The 15,285-nt window shown below is 43.3% G+C and overlaps 1 pseudogene; it reads left to right on the forward strand.

Annotated features, from left to right (window-relative positions):
* On the forward strand, positions 3,375–14,993 carry LOC109838479 (annotated as a pseudogene).

A 15,285-nucleotide genomic window follows, 5' to 3' on the forward strand; every position in this document is an offset into this window, starting at 1 on the left:
ATTTGACAAAGTTCGGATTTGTTGGTCGTGCATTTGTCTCATCTCCTGCATAGCCATTTCCATTTCGATTTTGAATGCTTCTTTCTGCTTGGCTAGAGCATCCTCAATGATTTTGGTTATTTGCTCGGTGTTGACCATGAACACTTCCCGAGCTTGTCCTATGCTAGACGTTGTATCTTCAGAGGCAATTGCGAAATAAGAATCCGAGAGTTCGTCATCGGAATGGATTCCTTCATGGACACTCTGGTAATCATTATATCCAACGGCTTCTAGCTGAAGCTGAGATATTCGTTGGGTTATTCCCTAACCGACTCTTCTTCCTGGAGAGAAATTAGGGTTGGAATCACTTGAAACAATCGGAGATTTTTCCTTATTGACCATGTTGATGGTAACTTCTGGGAATTCATCATCTCGAGCAACCGATCCTCTTTGGTGGAAACGCCTTGATTTGGGCTTCGTCGTTCCATCGGAGATCCTCTCGAATACCGAGACCCTCTGTAGAGTGGTCTTGGAGCAGCTACACGATGATAATACTACCCTGATAATTTTGATACACGGACAGTGAGAGTCCGCTTCCCGGGTACTTCTCTTTCGAGATTTATTCGTACCCCCAGCCTGATAGTACAACTCATCGACATTGCGGTCGGAGTAACTTATCGGCTGCTTACATGGATTCTCAGGTATAACGCGTTCATCTGTCTGACGCGTTTTCCTCTGAGTAAACATTGCCTTGTTGGCATCTACAGGAGTCACACTTTTGGAATCACACCCTTGTGAGGGTGAAACCTTAACGGGCTCCTGGTTTTCTACACGTACCTCCAAGCGGGTTGTTGTAGAAATTAATTTGTTAGGAGGTCGCGTACGACCCCCAGTCCGGATGTTTGTTCGAAGCTCCTTTAACGGTCTCCAGCTTTCCTTAACAAGCGCTTTTCCTCGATTCTTAGGTAGAGAGCCAATGCGATCTTTCAATGGGATTCTAGATTTGGGGAGATCCACGCTATCGTAAAGCTTCACCGGAGGTACGGGAGCAATAGGGGTGGGATTTGGAGTTGACAAAGGCCGGAGAGCAGCCTCGGATGCTTTTTCCTTAGACGCTGACTTAGCCTTTGGCATCCAGACTTGCTTAGATCTTGGTGGTTTTTTGGCCACCTTTTCCTTCTGCAATTCCCGTGCCTTCCGTACAAGAATCCTCGTCTGCGCTAACAGTGCGCGGCGCTTATGGATGCGCTCCTCAAGAGTTGAACGGGTTCGTTTGACACGAACCCATTCATTAGTAGGTGGTTGGGAGGAGGTTCCCAAAGCTTGTTGCTGGAACACTTCGCGCCTTGTGCGTTTCAGATCCGCATCATAGCAGATCCCGTCAACAGGCTCCAAAGCCTTGACAAATTGACGCGCGAGATGTTGACGGCGCCTTTGACGAGCCCTCTTCGTCAACACTGGTGCACTTTCAACGGGCAACTCCTTGACTTTCGAGGAGTTGTCACGAACGTTGGATCTGGTTTCTTTAGAAGCTGGAGAGGAATCTTCCACTGCATTCGGGTTCAGATCATCAGCATTGGTTTTTGGATCTAAAGGGAGGAGGAGGCCTTCCTGCACCTGCAAGGAGAGGCAGATCTGGAGGAGGAGGAGGAGACATACTCCTCGAACTTCTACTGGTCGAATTCGTATTCGACCTCTTCGAGCACCGGGATCTTGATCATCGGCTGCGGCACGACAGCTTCGGCAGCAAAGCTGTTGGCTCCCACTGTGGTCGCCAGTTTGTTTGCGGTGAAAGTTGATGTTTTCATTGTTATCGAATCTATTACAACTTTAGTCGTTACAATAAACTCGAATAAAATAAAAAGTTGATCTTTTTATAAGATCTCCTTACACAATGAAAATAAAAAAGTTTACAACTTTATCAAACAAACGCAGAGATCGTTTATCGGTCTTCTGCTTGCGTGGGATCTTTGCTTATGCCAGGGTTTATCCGTGGACCACCATCGATCAGATCTGATTGCTGAAAAATTAGGCAGAGCTTCGTCTATCCGTGAAGGGATCAAGAAACCGTAGCTCTTATCTCGGCGAAGTGAGATAATCACTCTTCTTAAGATTACCGCAACGGGATAATCCTAAGGAACGGATCCGGGAAATCGTAGATCTGACGAATCTCTCTCTCTTGCGTTGAAGAACTCGATCCGATCTCTCCTCCTCCTCTCTGAAATCCGTACACCTTCAGTCTTCAATCCAGCAGGGCTTCGCCAATTCCCCAAAATTCCAGATCTGAAAAAATGAGGGTCTGAGGCTTGTATTTATAGGCTTGAGGGGATAACGGGCGGTTCAAATCGCATAAGGGCCCAAATCTGCGTTGGAGACACCCCAGGGTGTCTCCACCTGAGCCGAGACACCCTAGGGTGTCTCGGCCTTGGCCGAGACACCTTGGGGTGTCTCGCTTGACCGAGACACCTCGAAGTGTTGAGACGCCGCTTTTTTCGTATGTTTGTTCGTTTCCGTCGTAACTTCTTCGTCCGAACTCGGATTTGAGTGGTTCGAAGTGCGTTGGAAAGCCGACAAGGAGTTCTATCAGCTCCAATGGTTGGATCATCTGTAGAATGAATGAGACACGAAGGGTATTGTTCCTTTTGTAAACATCACGGGGCTCCCGATTAGCCCGTACCTTCGTTATTCCGAAATTCTGTTAGTCCACGTTGTTCGTCGGTTCACTTCAAGCGTTCACCGACATCAATCGAACTCCTATGAACCGGATAGTGACGTTCATCGTCGTTCCTTAACACTGAGCTGTTCGTGGAGACCTATAGGCAATTTTCGATGCCTACACTTGGTTATACCTGATGAAGAATAAGAGTGATGTGTTTGGGTGCTTCCAAAATTTTCATAGGACTGTTCAGACTTAATACGGAGCAGTGGTGAAAGTATTGAGGTCAGATAATAGGACAGAGTATACCAACAGAGCCTTTGAAGAATATTTGTCAGCTCAAGGAATACATCACCAGACAACCTGTCCATACACACCAGCTCAGAATGGGGTAGCGGAAAGGAAGAACAGACATCTTTTAGAGGTTGCTAGAAGCATGATGATCTCTATGAATGTCCCAGAAACATTATGGGGGCAAGCAGTATTGACCGCAGCAGCATTGATCAACAGAATGCCCTCGAGAGTGTTGGATTGGAAGTCTCCGTGTGAGATATTAAAGGGAGATAATGGTGGGATCCTTCCACTCAAAGTGTTTTCCTGTGTGTGCTTTGTGAAGGACAACAGACCATCTATCGGGAAGCTTGCCCCTAGAGCTGTGAAGTGCATCTTTGTGGGATATTCTGCTACTCAGAAGGGATATGTTTGCTGGAGCCCGGTGGAGAAAAGGTTGTTTGTGAGCATGGACGTGCACTTTCGAGAACTCGAGCCATATTACACCCGGAAGGTAACTTCATCCGTTGGTAACTCGCCTAATTCTGGAAGTATGAGGCGAGAGGAGAAGAATGGTGAGAGATTGGTAAATATGGAGAAATCAATGTCTGAGAATGGTGAGAGATCAGAAAAATCAATTTCTGTAACGATTCCTTGGGAAGGAGACTTGGTTGAGGAGGAGCAAGAGAATGAAGAAGAAGAGGAGAATGAGACAAGAGGTGTTAGACCAACGGCTCAGGGGGAACTACTTACCTATAGTAGGAAGGGGAAACAAATTGCGGGAACAGTACCAACAGTACCTACAGTGCCACTGGTGCCAAGTCCCTTGCCAACGCCTGTCCCGACTCCTGAGACACCTACACCACCACCAGATTCCTCTCAAGGTGATTCCATTCCTCTTCCTACTCATCTCACACCAATAACTGTACGGAGGACTACTCGCAGTAATGCGGGAAATCCTCCCGATAGATATGGTTGGGATCTTGCTCAGTTTGTATCATATTCTAACATCCACCCTGCACATGGAGCATTCATTGCATCACTGGACTCTGTTACTATACCTAACAATTGGCAGGTTGCAAAGAAGGACCAGAAATGGAAAGCTGCTATGCACGAAGAGCTAAGGGCCATTGAGAAGAACCGCACTTGGGAGTTAGTAAAACTACCAAAAGGGAAGAGAGTAGTTGGATGCAAGTGGATCTTCACTGTGAAGCAGAATCCAGATGGACAGGTTGAGCGCTACAAAGCTCGTCTGGTGGCAAAAGGATATAGTCAGACATATGGCATCGACTACGATGAGACTTTTGCACCGGTGGCAAAGATGAGCATTGTTCGGACCTTAATCTCTCTGGCTGTAAATGGTGGATGGAAGCTACACCAACTAGATGTGAAAAACGCATTTCTTCATGGAGATCTAGTGGAGGAGGTATACATGGAGATACCACCAGGATTCGGTACAGATCAGACAGTGAGAAAGGTCTGCAGATTGAAGAAGTCTATCTATGGGCTAAAGCAGTCTCCTCATGCTTGGTTTGATAGATTCAGGAGGGCTATGATTGGTATGGGGTACCAGCAGATCAGCGCCGACCATACCGTGTTCTTTCGAAGAAGTGGAGGTCACATCACCTTGCTTGCAGTATATGTGGATGATATGATTATTACAGGGGATGATGAGAAGGAGATTGCCCAACTCAAAGTGAGACTGGGTAAGGAATTCGAGGTGAAAGATCTTGGCTTGCTTCGGTACTTTCTTGGAATAGAGATAGCTCGAGGAGCGGAGGGGATCGTCCTATCCCAGAGAAAGTATGCACTGGATCTTCTCAAAGAAACAGGAATGTTAGGATGCAAACCTGCAACTACACCGATCGACCAGAAGTTTAAGCTGGGTGCTGAAGCTGGAGAACCAGTTGATCGTGATAGATACCAAAGGCTGGTGGGCAGGTTGATCTATCTGTGTCACACACGTCCCGATATCTCTTTTGCAGTGAGCATGGTGAGTCGCTACATGCATGATCCAAGGAAGGATCATATGGACGCAGTGTACCAGATTCTAAGGTATTTGAAGAATGTCCCCGGAAAAGGGCTAATCTTCAAGAAGAATGAACACATGAGCATTGAGGGCTATTGTGACTCTGATTGGGCTAGCTGTGCTGATAACATGAGGTCCACCTCAGGATACTACATCTTTATAGGAGGCAACTTAGTCTCGTGGAAGAGCAAGAAGCAGTCGGTGGTGGCGAGATCGACAGCCGAGGCAGAGTATAGAGCTATGGCCTTAGGAGTTGCTGAGTTGCTATGGTTGAAGAGTATGCTGGTGGAGCTGAAGCTGGATCAAGGAGATAAGATGAAGTTATGGTGTGACAACAAGTCAGCTATAAGTATTGCCAACAACCCAGTGCAGCATGATAGAACCAAACACATCGAGATCGATAGGTTCTTCATCAAAGAGAAGTTGGATAGTGGACTACTGGAGCTAAGTCATGTTTCGACTAAGGACCAGGCAGCAGATTGTCTGACTAAAGGACTTAGCTCAGTAGATATGATTAGAGGATGTGACAAGATGGGCTTAGTAGATATCTTTCGCCCATCTTGAGGAGGAGTGTTGACATATTAGTATTAGTTAGGGACTTATTTGTAAGTTGTGTAGGGGCCTATATAAAGCCCAAGAGATCTCATAATGAATTAGGGTTTCTATTTCATCTCTTCTCCTATGACTTTGCAATTTGGAAAAAGAACTACTCCATTCTAATGAGTTACAATCATTGATGCATTGAGTGCAATAAGTTTCAGTCCTTTCTTAGAATTTGGTGAACCTTTCCCTGGAAATAAGTAGGGCAGATTGTAGATGTCTATGTTTTACTTTGATATGCATCTCCGGTAAGCTTTACTTGAATTTGTATTTTTCTCACTATAAATGCTTGCATTTTCTTTGTTTAACTTCATATAGGTCTATTTTGATTATATGAGAAGTTTTCAAAGAGAATTTGATGATTAATTTCAAAAAGTGGAGTTATGTCTGAGGTTGAAATCGGATTAGGGCCATGTGGAGAGCTACGCTACCCATCGTACCCAGAAAAAAGAGGTTGGAACTATCCTGGCATTGGGGAGTTCCAGGTAACTTTAGATCCGACGAATTTTACCTGCAGTTGTTTTTTATTTTTTGATAATATATTCAAGTGATTGAAGTATGTAATAGTGTATAGAATACTTGAAAATTAGCTTTTACTCCACATTATGCTTATGAAAGATATTGTTCTTCTAGTGCTATGATAAGTATCTCAAGAAAAATTTGAGCGAGCGAGCAAAAGCTAGAGGGCTCTCTTTGTCAGAAGTAATGCCTGAAAATACCGGTGGATATGTTTCCATGCCTGATGAGACTGAATTTTTGTGATGGAGGAAAATATGATAAATCCCGTGGTAGGTTCTTCCTCTATTGGTACTCTCAGGTGTTGATTGATCACGCTGATCTTGTACTTTACCTGGCAAATTTGGCTTTTAAAGGCACCCACATTGCTGCAAAGGTTAATTCCACTCAACTTTTTTTTTCTTTTTAAGTGATTTTTAATATTTATGAACAATGAAAAATACAAAGTTTTTTATCCCAGTATTTTGATGACATTCAAGTTCCCGTGCTGAGTCAGAAAATACTTCATTTAATTCAAGGACAAAACTTCGATGAACATGAGAACTTCATTTTAACTTTATCTTCAATCCTAGTTCATGCATTTTATTAATTGGGCTTTTACAGGGATTTTTAGACTATTCTATTGGCCTTGATCATGTAAATTAAGTTTTTAGTGTATCTATGTTTCCTTAAATCTATTTCATGAATTGTGAGCGAACTTAATACTCTATCATTTCCTGTAGAAAGTTTCTTCTGGCATACTTATTTTCATGTGTTTTCTATTATCTTGTGCATGACCTGCAGTCTTTATGAAGTGCAAATTTTGGTGACCTCACTTGACCTTACTCAAATATCTGTGTATCTTTACTACTTCAGAACCTTCTTATTTTTTTCCCTGAGCAGTGAACCTTTTATGTCGAAACTTAGTGCCTAATGCTCAACTGCAACAAGCTAAACAAGTTTTCGGATTGCTAATACTCGCAATGGAAACAAATTTTTCTTGCTGCAACAGATATCAGGTATCCATTGGCACTACAAAACCTCTAGCCATGCTGCTGAACTAACTGCTGGGTTTTATAACCCCAACAATCGGGATGGCTATGCTTCAATTGCTTTAATGTTAAAGAAACACGGTGCAACATTAAATTTCACATTTGTGGAGTTACGGGCTTTGGATCAGCAGGAGGATGCACTTTCAAATCCAGAGGGTTTAGTTTGGCAGGTAATTTAAAATTTCAAACAGCAGTTTGGTTTTCTACAATCATGTTATGCTAATCTCACTCTGTTGGGACGGAGTCACGCCCACCGCCGTGGAAGCGATATCAACTGAGAGATAGCCCCTGGCTATTGTTGTCACAAAAGCACAAGTCAACCTCTATATTCTTGTTTCTCAAAGGAAACTAGAATAGATAGTGAAATTCTTATTTCTCAAAGGAAACAAGAATCGAAAGTGATATATTTCATCAAAGTGAAATATACACTCTTCCTCTCATCAGTTCAAGGACTGAAATATCGAGGGAACCTACAAGCTATGGCAACTCACAGATAAAACAAATACAAACACGGGATTTTTACGTGGTTTGGCAAACTAACCTACGTCCACGGGAGGGGGTTTCACTATGGAGGAAAAATACCAAACTTATACAAGTTCTCTCTTCCTCTCTTTCTTTTTCTCTCAAAAGAACAACCCACTTATTTTTCTCTTAATTTCCCCACACACAAAACACTACACAACCACCTCAATTTATAGCAAATAAAGGGGGGAGAACTGAGGCATTTTGGCGGGGCTCACGTGGCGGGAAAAGAGGAAAGCGCGCGTGGAAAAAGAAAATCTCGCGGGAAAAAAATCCCGCGGTGAGCTTTCGTGCGCGCGCAAAAAAGCAGACGCTCGTCTGCTCTCATCTGCTCGTGGGCAGACACCCACGTGGGTGGGCCCCGCGTCCACAATTCTCCACCTTGTTCATCATTTGATCAACCTCAAATTTTGGACGAACACCAGAAGAACCCCACGAACATCACCAGAGAGATTCAGGCCAAACCAGGCCAAACCAGCTGCGTCACTATACCGCGACTGCCTACGTACCCTCCACCGGGATCATGCTAACCGTAGTTCTGAAACTATTCTCCAACATAGTCTCCACCTCACCTCCATCACTGTCCCGCAGGGCCATGCCGTCTTGGGTAAATCAACACGGGCTGATATGAAGCAAGTCCAAGCAATGCTGGAACTTGCTACCTGTCACCACCTTGGTTAACATGTCTGCGGGATTCTTATTCGTATGCACCTTCATGAGAGAAATATCGCCTTCCTCTATGACATCCTGCACAAAATGATACCTGACGTCGATATGCTTAGTACGAGCATGGTGAACTTGATTTTTCACCAAGTGAATCGCACTCTGACTATCACACCATAAGTTCACACTTTCCTGCTCGATCCCCAAATCGTCTAGAAGACCCCACAGCCACAATGCTTCCTTCACTCCCTCCGTCATAGCCATGTACTCGGCCTCTGTTGTAGAAAGTACCACTGTAGCCTGCAACATCGATCGCCAACTAACTGGAGCTCCATGTATCCTAAATACATAACCAGTAGTAGATCGTCGTCTATCTAGATCGCACGCATAATCTGAGTCCACATACCCGTCGATCTGACATGTATTTTTACCAAAACATAGACCCGTATCCGTGGTACCTTTCAAGTACCTCAGGACCCATTTCACTGCTTCTCAGTGCGCCTTTCCCGGATTCGTCATGAATCTGCTGACCACACTAACCGTCTGTGAAATATAAGGGCGTGTACACACCATAGCGTACATCAAATTGTCAACTGCACTAGCATAAGGAACACGCTCCATGTGTGCCTTATCTTCCGCTGTAGTGGGAGATTGTTTACCTGAAAGCCTGAAGTGTGGAGCCAATGGAGTCACCACCGACTTTGCACTTTGCATCCCGAACCTCGCGATCACCCGCTCTATGTAGCCCTTCCGACTCAAAGAACAATCGCTGATTCTCCCGCTCTCTTCTAATCTCCATACCCAGTATTTTCCTAGCAACGCCCATGTCCTTCATCTCGAACTCATTGCTAAGTTGAGATTTTAGCTTATCTATCTCCACCTTGTTCTTCGATGCAATAAGCATATCATCCACATACAACAAGAGATAGATATAATCACCTCCACGAAGCTTCCGAATATAAACACAACAATCATAGTCGCTTCGGGAAAACCCATGATTCAGCATGAAGGAGTCAAAACGCTTGTACCACTGCCGAGGAGATTGCTTCAATCCATAGAGTGACTTTCTCAAGCGGCATACATGATGCTCCTTATCCTCAACCTTGTAGCCCTCAGGTTGATGCATATAGATCTCTTCATCCAAGTCTCCGTGCAAGAAGGCTGTTTTGACGTCGAGTTGTTCCAGCTCAAGATCACCATGAGCAACAATACTCAATAGCACCCGAATAGAAGTGTGTTCCACCACCGGAGAAAATATCTCATTGTAATCCACACTCTCTCTTTGTGCAAACCCCTTAGCCACTAGCCTCGCCTTGTACCTCGTTCCACCGAGCTCTGAAGGATCTTCCTTTCTTTTATACAGCCACTTATAACCTATAGCTTTCTTTCCTACGGGCAATGGGACCACCTCTCATGTTTGGTTCTTCCGGAGAGATTCCATCTCCTCCTCTATCGCAGCCAACCAACTCTCACTATTCTTGTCTCGAATAGCTTCCTTGAAGGAGACCGGCTCATCTTCCTCCACCGAGAGTGCGTATTCAACCAAATTAACATGCCCATAGTGCTTCAGGGGTTGATCAGCCCCCAGCTTCTGTACCTGCTTGTATACTCGCCTTGGCCTAGTGGAAGCCAAGCTATCATCGAGCTGCTGTTGTTGTAGTGCCTGTGTATTCTCCTACTGAACCTCCTCCTGCTCAAGCTCATCATCTACCTGATTTCCCACTTGAACATGACTAGAAACTGGTTGGTCTTTAGGTTCTATATTAATAACCTGGGACTTAGAATTCCTAACAGTCTCAACATCCTAGCAATCATGGACTTCTCATCAAAGGTAACGTCTCTGCTGATCACGAACTTTGAATCTTCTGTACACCAAAGGCGGTAGCCTTTTACGCCCTTTGCATACCCTAAGAAAATTACCTTCTTGGCCCTCGCGTCAAGCTTTCCCTCGTTGACGTGATAGTAGGCGGTACATCTAAAAATCCGGAGCCTCTCATAATCTGCATGCTCCCCTGACCACACCCGATAGGGTGTATCACCGTCCAATGTCGAATGTGGAGATCGATTCACTATATAGCAAGCTGTAGCAATCAATTCTGCCCACCATTCTTTGCTCAAACCAGCATATAATCGCATACTCACTGCTTTCTCCCGTAGTGTTCGGTTCAGTCTTTCCGCGACCCCATTCTGCTATGGTGTAGATCTAACTGTCCAGTGTCTAGCAATCCCTTCCTGATCACAGAACTCCTTGAAAGCACCGTCTGTATACTCTGTACCGTTATCAGATCTCAGTGTCTTCAATTTCTTACTCGTTCTGTTCTCAACCATCGCCTTCCACTTCTTGAATGTCTCAAATACCTCATTCTTATGCTTTAGGAAATAAACCCAAGCATATCTTGAATGATCATCTATGAATGAGACAAAATATCTGGAACCACCCTTGGAAGTTGTCGAAGCCGGACCCCAAACATCTGTGTGCACATAATCTAGTATCCCTCTGCTCTTGTGCTTGCTCCTCAGAAATTGAACCCTGTGCGCCTTTCCATACACACAGTCCTTGCAAAAATCCATACAAGGCTTCTTCAGATTCTTCAGCAAACCCTCTTTACCAAGCAGATCCAGACCATTCTCTGACATGTGCCCAAGCTGTCTATGCTATAACCGTGTGTGCTCACATGGGTCTCCACCACTTCCTTCAGCTCCAACTGCTGCATCTCCTATCACCATTGTACCCGAGAGAGTATATAGATTACCGTGACGAACACCCTTCATCACTGTTAAGGAACCCCGAACAACCCTCTTCACTCCGTTCTCTGTTACAATCTTGTAACCCCCGGAGTCCAAAGCACCGACTGAGATAAGATTCTTCCACAAGCCGGGAACGTGTCGTACGTCCGTCAGGGTTCGAACCACTCCATCATGCATCTTGATTTTGATATCACCTAGCCCCACCGTTTTACAAGCATGGTTGTTTCCCATCAATACGGTTCCACCATCAATGCTCCTGTAGGTAGTAAACCACTTCCTGTTTGGACACATGTGGTAAGAGCAACCAGAATCAAGAATCCACTTCCCGGTGATATCCTCGCCATCCGTGACGACATAACATTCCTTATCGCTCCCATCCTCTGAAACGTAGCTCGCCTCTTCCTTGCCTTCTCGTCTTTCAGTCTTGTTGTTGTTCTTTTTCCCACCTACTCTCTTGTTAGGACAATCGATCTTGATTTGCCCAACTTCACCGCATTTGAAACATGCTCGTCCCGCAAGAGATCTCAATTTAGATCTAGACTTTCCTCCCTTGCCTTTTCCTCGCTCATTGCCTCTTTCTCTGGCAAACAGTCTCTGCGCTTGTTCTTTATTACCACCAGTGGCCATATCACTAGTTGCAATTTTTCGAAGGTCATCCGCTAGAAGTGATGTTTTAGTCTCATCCATCGACAAAGTATCACCCATAAGCATCAGTGTTTGCACCAGGTTTTCATAAGACTTTGGCAGGGATAGAAGTAGTAGAAGCGCCTGATCCTCGTCTTCCACTATCACCTTAATGTCTTTCAAGTCTGATAAGATCCTATCAAACTTGTTGATATACTCCCGGATTGACGAGCCCTCCTCCATTTTGCAAGTATACAATTTAGATTTTAAATAGATCCGGTTCGTTAGACTCTTCATCATGAAGGTGCTTTCTAACTTCAACCACACACCCGTAGCCGTTTCCTCCCCGTCTACCAAGAAAGCTACATCTCTCTCAAGGCATAAGATAATCGACGCTCGTGCTTCCAGATCCAGCTCCTCCCAATCCTCATCAGACATATTTTTATGCTTCTCTCTTCCAGCCGAAGTCTTGTGCAACTTTTGCGAAAGCAGCGAAATTTTCATCTGCATCCTCCAATAGGAAAAATCATTTTTCCCATTAAATTTTTCAATCTCGTACTTTCTAATTTTATTTGTTTTACTTGTAGACGCAATTTTCTGCTTGTATTATGTAAATCCGCTTCTCTCGGGAATTTTTAACAATTTCTTTGTGTTTTACCACACAATATTCAACCACCACCTCAGATCAGAAATTTTTCCACCTCCAGTCTGAATAAGGGCTCTGATACCAATTGTTGGGGCGGAGTCACGCCCACCGCCACGGAAGCGATATCAACTGAGAGATAGCTCCTGGCTATTGTTGTCACAAAAGCACAAGTCAACCTCTATATTCTTGTTTCTCAAAGGAAACTAGAATAGTATTGTTGTCACAAAAGCACAAGTCAACCTCTATATTCTTGTTTCTCAAAGGAAACTAGAATAGATAGTAAAATTTTTATTTCTCAAAGGAAACAAGAATCGAAAGTGATATATTTCATCAAAGTGAAATATACACTCTTCCTCTCATCAGTTCAAGGACTGAAATATCGAGGGAACCTACAAGCTATGACAACTCACAGATAAAACAAATACAAACACGGGATTTTTACGTGGTTCGGCAAACTAGTCTACGTCCACGGGAGGGGGTTTCACTATGGAGGAAAAATACCAAACTTATACAAGTTCTCTCTTCCTCTCTTTCTTTTTCTCTCAAAAGAACAACCAATTTATTTTTCTCTTAATTTCCCCACACACAAAACACTACACAACCACCTCAATTTAAAAAAAATAAGGGGGGGGGGAGAGAACTGAGGCATTTTGGCGGGGCTCACGCGGCGGGAAAAGGGCTCACGCGGCGGGAAAAGAGGAAAGCGTGCGCAAAAAAAGAAAATCTCGCGGGAAAAAAATCCCGCGGTGAGCTTTCATGCGCGCGCAAAAAAGCATACGCTCGTCTGCTCTCATCTGCTCGTGGGCAGACACCCACGTGGGTGGGCCCCGCGTCCACACACTCGCTAATGAACATTGAGCGAAAACCTAAAGAATTAAAGTTCTTAAATAGAGTTATAAATATATGCCACTGTATCTTTGTGTCTGCTTGGATGTGCACCAGTTGTTGATAGACCCCCTGCAGTTCTATTGTTGTGGAGAGACTCCCTGTACTATCGCCCAATTGCGGATAGATCCCCTGACTGAATTTTTTGACTCATTTACCCTTAGGAGATGTATTTGTCATAAAATAAATTTCTTTTTCTGTGAGGATAAAAGAGTCAAAAAGATACAGGAGGTCTATCTCCAACAGTATAGCTACAGGGGGTCTATCTGCAATTAACCCTTTAAAGAACTATGATGCCTGGATTATCATGTACTGAAATGAATATGATCATCCTCTGGTTCTGAATGATGCATGGGATGTCTGTATACCTGTCGCTAGTGAGAATGCGCTTCCTTGCTATGGAAGAGATGGCTACAATCAAATTTTGGAAAATGCAAAACCAGAGAATGAACGTAAGGGACGACACTTGTCATCGTTCACGTACCTGAGGCTCGCTCCACCTCTCATGGAAGGATATCCAGATTCTAGGGAAGGAAATTTCTATGAATTTTTCTGCTTCCTCAAGAGAATGCATGGTATATATCAAACACCTTCTATTCACTTGTATCGTTATCAAGTTTAGGCTTTTTCAGTCATTTCCAAAAAGAGGATTATTTTGGTTTAATAAAATTGAATTATCCTCACTTAAATCGTATGTTCCTAATTGGTCCTTAATTGTTTCTAATTCTATGCTATTCCATCAAGATGAAAAGATTTACTGAAATGTCGGTTCAATTTTTTTGTCCTCACCCCTTTTTTCTGGCTGAGCTCTGATGCCTAAGAAATTTTAGCTTTTAATCTCTTAAGAGTTCCTTCCTTTTCAATTCAATTTCCATTTGTATGATATGTATGTTATAGAAAGCAAGGAAGGTTAGACTATAAGTAACTACTTTAGCCAGGTTATGTCATTAAATAATGAGTGCAATGTCATGAAACTGGATGACATTCATTCTGGGTTTTTTTCTCGCAGGTGAAGCAGTTCATAATCTTCAACAGTAGAAGAAAAGGAAGTGAAGAGAGTGACCTTATTTTACCCAAACTTTTATATATGCTCATCTCTCTTTCACCAGAAATATGGTATTTTTGGGAGTTCTCATATTTTTTTAAGCTAGGAAACAGCACATATAACCTTTTCCATATCTCTAAACTTCTCCAACCAAAGAAATTAAGAGGTTTTTCATATAGCCATATAGCTTTCTTCAATTCCAATGTGAAGAATTTGCTCCTAGAAACTGGATGCAGTTCATAACTTTCACTTGAAAGCATGTTTTTGTCATATCTTGTATTTTATTTTACTTTTTACGACCCTCGTAGCTTGGAGTTGATAACCGAAACAATCACCTGCAGGTTTATCGAGCTTCCAGAATCGATGCAGTCACTATCAGGATATCCTCTACTATGGAAAACAACTAAAGCTCTAAGCCTGACTTTGCAGACTGCAGTTTGTTGATAGATAGATCAATCTTTGTTGAAACTGTTGAGACTTCTTAGGCTTATGATTGTAAGACTTAGATATTGCAGAAACATATCCTTCTTACTGCAATTTGATGAGTTTCGTTTAATCATTTTAAATTCCAGTTGTTCTATTTTCACCTATTCAAGTATATAATTTAGACCATCCGCAAGCAAGGCTTTGATACCGCCATGATTTACACTTACTTGCATGACATCTTTCATCACATTTTACCAGAGTTTTTACTAAGTGATCCTTAATAGTTAGGACACTAATTCTGGAACCTAGTTTGAGAGAAACAAGAAAACAGACGAGCAAAACCTCCGAGACAAGCAAATACAATTTGATTATAACAAGCAATGTCTCTTTCTTTTTACAAAGGGTTAATAGAACATAGATCCCTCTAATATCGCTGTTTTGAACTTACTACTCCTGTCGTTTCATTACTGCAGATAGAGAGGGTTAAAAAAATTTGATGCTTTTACCCTCAGATGGACATATTAATTTTACCTATGCGCAATAAGTTACAAAATTTCACTCAATGTAGAAGAGTCAAAAGAAATTAACCTTTGTGTGTTGGGGTGGGGGAGGGTGTGGGTGTGGGTGTGGGTGGGTGGGGGTGGT

Source organism: Asparagus officinalis, chromosome 4 (genome assembly GCF_001876935.1).
Source record: "Asparagus officinalis chromosome 4, Aspof.V1, whole genome shotgun sequence".
NCBI classification, from domain to species: Eukaryota; Viridiplantae; Streptophyta; class Magnoliopsida; order Asparagales; family Asparagaceae; genus Asparagus; species Asparagus officinalis.